The sequence below is a fragment of the Helianthus annuus genome, chromosome 9 (assembly GCF_002127325.2).
Source record: "Helianthus annuus cultivar XRQ/B chromosome 9, HanXRQr2.0-SUNRISE, whole genome shotgun sequence".
NCBI lineage: Eukaryota > Viridiplantae > Streptophyta > Magnoliopsida > Asterales > Asteraceae > Helianthus > Helianthus annuus.
Window position 1 is genome coordinate 17,975,533 of NC_035441.2, and position 5,457 is coordinate 17,980,989.

Consider the following 5,457-nt stretch of genomic DNA (forward strand, 5'->3'; position numbering starts at 1 on the left):
TTTTGACCCAAACGACAAGTATTGGCCAAATTCCCAAGCCTACCACACGTAGCACACTGTTTACAGGCCTGTTGGGCAACATGGTGACCATTACATCGAGTGCAGTGAGGTGCGGTACCAGCATATGCTTTCTTTGCAGGAGGTTGATTCGGTGGGTTCTGAGGGTTCTGAGCGGTTTGATTGGTGACAGCAAAGTTTTGGGAAGCCTTGCGCTTCTTTGACTTCTTTGATGCCTCATCCTGCTTCTCACCCTTACCCTTTTCAGAATCGGTTGACTTCTTTTTATCTCCCTTGCGGGTGAGTTTACCCTTCACATAAAAGGAATTCGGTTCTTGATGGTAAGCTTATCAAGCTTACGATAATAGATACACATACAAAAAGATCCATCTTTCCTTTTCACAAAGAGGGCAGGAGCTCCCCAAGGTGAAAAAAAAAGCTCGGACAGATGAATCCTTTTCTCAAATAACAATGGGTTTTTAAAAGAAACGAGCGTTTAAGGTTCTAGGGGAGATCACAAGTGATCATGGGATTGACAGAACCACACGAGCAGTTTGTCTTTGTGTTGACATTACAAGGTTGCTTCAAACATTCATGCAATTGCAGTAGTTTAAAATAAAACCACAAATTTTATTTATATAACAACCGCATTGTTTGTTAAATGTTTAAAAGATAACAACCAGAAGAAATACAAAATACTAATTGTTTAAAGCTGCATCATCGATCGCCTCGTTGATGTTAAACACTCGTCCACGAGCGGGATTTACATTCACGTTCGCGTTCGGATTTGGATTAACATTCGCATTCGCATTTACCAATCTCGGGCAATTGTTACGAAAGTGACCCATTTCTCCGCAATTGAAACATGAACCAGGTGGGAATCTCGCAGCGTTCCCTTGAGCTTGTGCTGGAACCTGGGCAGCCTGATTTTGACCCAAACGACAAGTATTGGCCAAATGCCCAAGCCTACCACACGTAGCACACTGTTTACAGGCCTGTTGGGCAACATGGTGACCATTACATCGAGTGCAGTGAGGTGCGGTACCAGCATATGCTTTCTTTGCAGGAGGTTGATTCGGTGGGTTCTGAGGGTTCTGAGCGGTTTGATTGGTGACAGCAAAGTTTTGGGAAGCCTTGCGCTTCTTTGACTTCTTTGATGCCTCATCCTGCTTCTCACCCTTACCCTTTTCAGAATCGGTTGACTTCTTTTTATCTCCCTTGCTGGTGAGTTTACCCTTCCTGACTTGAGATTCAGTCAGGGTGCAGACAACTCGATCGCTTGACGAACGGTAGTAGGATTAACGCCAGTCAGGATGTCCTGAATGGAGTCGGGTAAACCATCGATATATCTCTCGATTGCCTTATCCAACGGGGTAACCATCGTGGGACACAACAAACTAAGCTCCTCAAATCGATCCGTATAAGCACGGTGTTCTCCCTCGACTTGTTTCAAATCGTCAAATTCCCGTTCCAACACTCGAATCTCGTGTCGAGGACAGAACTCTCTCATCATGAGAGCTCGGAGCTCTCCCCAAGTTTGTGCTAGTGCTACTTTGGCACCCCTATCACGCATCACTCCGTTCCACCATGTAAGAGCTCGCTTCTCGAACACACTTGAAGCAAACTCAACTTTGCGCTCATTCGGACACTGCACATGTCTGAATGTGCTCTCGATACTCTCAAACCATTGCAGGAGCGCGGTTGCTCCTTGTGACCCAGAAAACTTAAGCGGGTTCGCAGAATTGAAATTCTTGAAATTACACGGTGCATTGTTGTTGTTATTATTGTTATTGTATAGCTCGTGGATTTGGGTCACAATGCCTGGAAGCACAGCAGCCATTTTTTGAGAGACAAGGGCTGCGAGTTCCTCAGCAGTATAAGTTCGAGCATCGGTTTAAGTATTGCGTCGTGGAGGCATTGTCTAAAAAGGAAACATGGGAAACGCGTGAGGTTGACAATTGGAGGAACAAAAGAGGTATTGAAAATATCGACACCACACAAGGAAGGCGATCATTTGTTCGTTACCTTGAACAAACAAACGACACGCAGTGACAAATCAAAGTAAATAGGTCAAAATAATGTATCGCGAAGACATGCTCGCCTATAAGTGAACACTCACCCCAAGAGTTCCCAGGTAAGAGTGACTGGTCCGATAATGCGGATTTGTATGACACTCTAGCCTTAGACAGAAAACTCAGGGTACATGCATTCACTCTTCCAGTTTGCACGTGTTCACATTATTTAAACCCAAACTTTGACGAGATTTTGAAAACTCGAAAGGCACAAAGCCAAAGATGGATCAAACCAGAAGGGTTCAAAACCATATAACAAAGGGTTCAAAACCTAGTAATCAATCATCCAAGGATAGATGATTAATTTTTGAAGCGGATTCGTTATTGTGTTCTTGTTGTGGTTATCACCTAAGGATAGGTGACGGTATTGTTTTAAAATTTCTAAACACAAGTAAACTTGTGTTAGGGTCCTAAAGTTATAGTCTAGGTCAAAGCATTACTAATAACCTAATTCCCAATAACCATTGGCTCTGATACCAACTTTTCTGTCACACCCCGACCACGTTAAAACAACAAACCGTGGCGGAAACGTCGGGGAGTGTTGCAACAGAATTATTGTTCCACAACCATGGTAATCAAATGTTTCGTTTTATTGGATTAATAAGTATTTTACATTGTTTTTAAACCACACGAACAAACTACATATTGTTTATAACTGTTTTTAAATCACTAAGGCCTCGTCCAGGTCCTATGTGACGCAAAATTTCTAGCAAGCAACATCAAGCAACACCACCTGAAACATATGTAAAAAAAAGTAAAGTCAGCAAAGAAATTGCTGGCGAGTACATAGGTTTTGTGGGAGTATCGGGTTCATGGCTTGTTTACATGTTGCAATACCTCGTTAGACTACAAGAGTCAAAATACAAACCTCGTTTTGAAAAGTGTATTGCAACATAGTTAACCAACTCAAATCAAATTGGTTATAGTTTATAAAATCTCGTAGCCATGACTCCTAACCCAAAAACATTTGTTTTAGTATAAAAACTTGTAAATATCTCATGAAAACTCGTTAATAAAACTTGTATTATAACAACCCTCGGTAAAACCGACATCCTCATAATAATTCTGATACCCTAATATATCTTGAAATATATCTATGTGTCTCTATATGTACCCCGTATGTGAAAACCGAGCCCTCGAACTAGATTATATTATATAAAACAAATAAAAACAATAAAAGTTAAGTTGAGGCGGGCCGCATAGACCTCACCTCAACCTTCACGCGGGCCGCGCTAGTAGTAACCAGGATTTGCCAAAACCCTAAGCCCAAGCGGGCCGCGTACATGATGGATTAAGTCCATGCGGGCCGCGAGTGTCCGGAATTGTGGCGTGACCCGGAGCGGCCACGTGTCCAACTCGTGTCGAACCTATAAGATGACCCGGATCAGCTAAGCCTAGGCCCTAGGCCATGCGGGCCGCGTAGAACCAGGCCCAACCTTCACGCGGGCCGCGTGGGGACGCGATTTCACAACTATAAATAGAGGGCAACGGCCTTCAGTCAGTTTCGCTCAATTCTTTTTCTTTCTCTCTAGCTTTTAAATAGTGGGCATTATACCCGAGTTCAATATCCCCTAAAATAGCGAGGTTCTGCTACGATGTAAGTATTATAACCCCTGGAGACGTATTAGATACGCTGCCCGATTGATCTAGGGTTCCGTAACGGCTGTCGTGGTTCTGCCCGACGTAGTCGTTGGAATGCCGTCTCGGGGAGTGTATTACTAATGTTAAAATGGGTTATTATACTAACACACGTGCATTTGTGTAATTTATAGATTATCTCCAGGAAACCCTTACGAAAAACCTAAAACAGCAATGTGAGTAATCTCCTTTTTGTTAACTGTTTTTACAAAACCTTAAATACCTTTCCATGCAAATGACAGTTATTGAGTATTTGTGAAGAATACAATTATAGTGGGTATGTTGGGGTTTTGTATACAAAATTGGTTACTGGCGTGGTAACATCCCATAAGTTGAGTATGACCGTACCACTGATGTTAATTGTGATGTCTTGGATACAAATGTAATTGCGGATGTGCCCTCAATACTGCAAATTGGTTTTTATTTCAACTTGATTAAACTGGGATTCACTCACCAGTATTTCCCACTGACAAAATGTTTTTAAAACGCGTTTCAGGTAACAAAATGTGAAAGCCAAATAGAAGCCAGCTGGACAGCACTGAAGGCTTGGAAAAGTGGCAATAAAGTTACCTAAGAATAAAATGGATGTTTTTATTAAATAAATAGGATTTATTCCTATGAAACGTGTGTATTGAAAACTTGGGTTTTTACCCATACGTTTAATGTTATAAACGTGGTGGTTTACTCTGATTAAATATTTCCTAACTACGATCCTGATGAAAATTTCCGCTGCCAAATTGAATTAATAAATGTGATACCACCGAAACTGGCTCACGGCCGCCCGTTCCCGGGAGATAGGGATCGGGGGCTGTGACAGAAGGTGGTATCAGAGCTATGCCACTGATTCAGCCACAGAAGCGTTCTGCTGACATCAAAATTTAAAGTGTTAGGAAATAAATTATGGAAATACGTGTATAATTGTATTTCTTGCTATGTGTTATCTGACTATTTGTTAGTTTACAGTATGAGCGACCAAGGACCTTCTGACGCCTATCGTCAACTGTCTGGTTCGCCTAGGAGCGAAGGCACCACCTCTTCTCAGCCTGCCCTCTCAGGGTATTCTGCTGACACAGAAGAAGGGATCTTTGTGTTTAAGGCTCAGTCTGAAGAGCCATTTCCTCAGAAAAAGAGGGGATGGTTCAGTAGGGGAGCGCACGAGCGTAGGAAAAGAATGAAAAAGTTGCAGGAACAGCGAGTGTTAGCCGCAGCAAAAAAGAGAAACTGATGCTTATAATCAGGATATGCTCAATAGGGGTATCGCTAATATCCATATTTTAGCAACCACTGCTGCTGACCCAAATCTGGAACAAATGCTAGCACCCCAACCACAAAATCCTGATCAACCCATGGAAATAGAAAACCAGATAGAAATGCCTGATTTCAACCCGGAGGAGATACCTAGGGTACCTGCACCTGATCCTCTAGACCCAAACAATTACGACCCCTGGTGGGACGATGTTAGGGACTACGTGCAACAAAACCCAATTCAGGAAAATGTGCCAATACCCAACTTAGGAGCTTATCCAGGATTAGATCCTCAAGATCCCTACAACATTAGCGACGCATATGTTAGGGAAATTTTAGAAAATCCATACCCGTACCAAGCCCCTATGCCTCCGTATCAGGAACCCGTACTTCAGTTTCCAAACCCAGTCCTAGAACCTGCACCCCCAATGAGTGCAGAAAATGTCCAGGAACTTAGGACTTTTGGGGAGGAAATTTTAGAAAGCAGTGATCGTATGCGACAGGT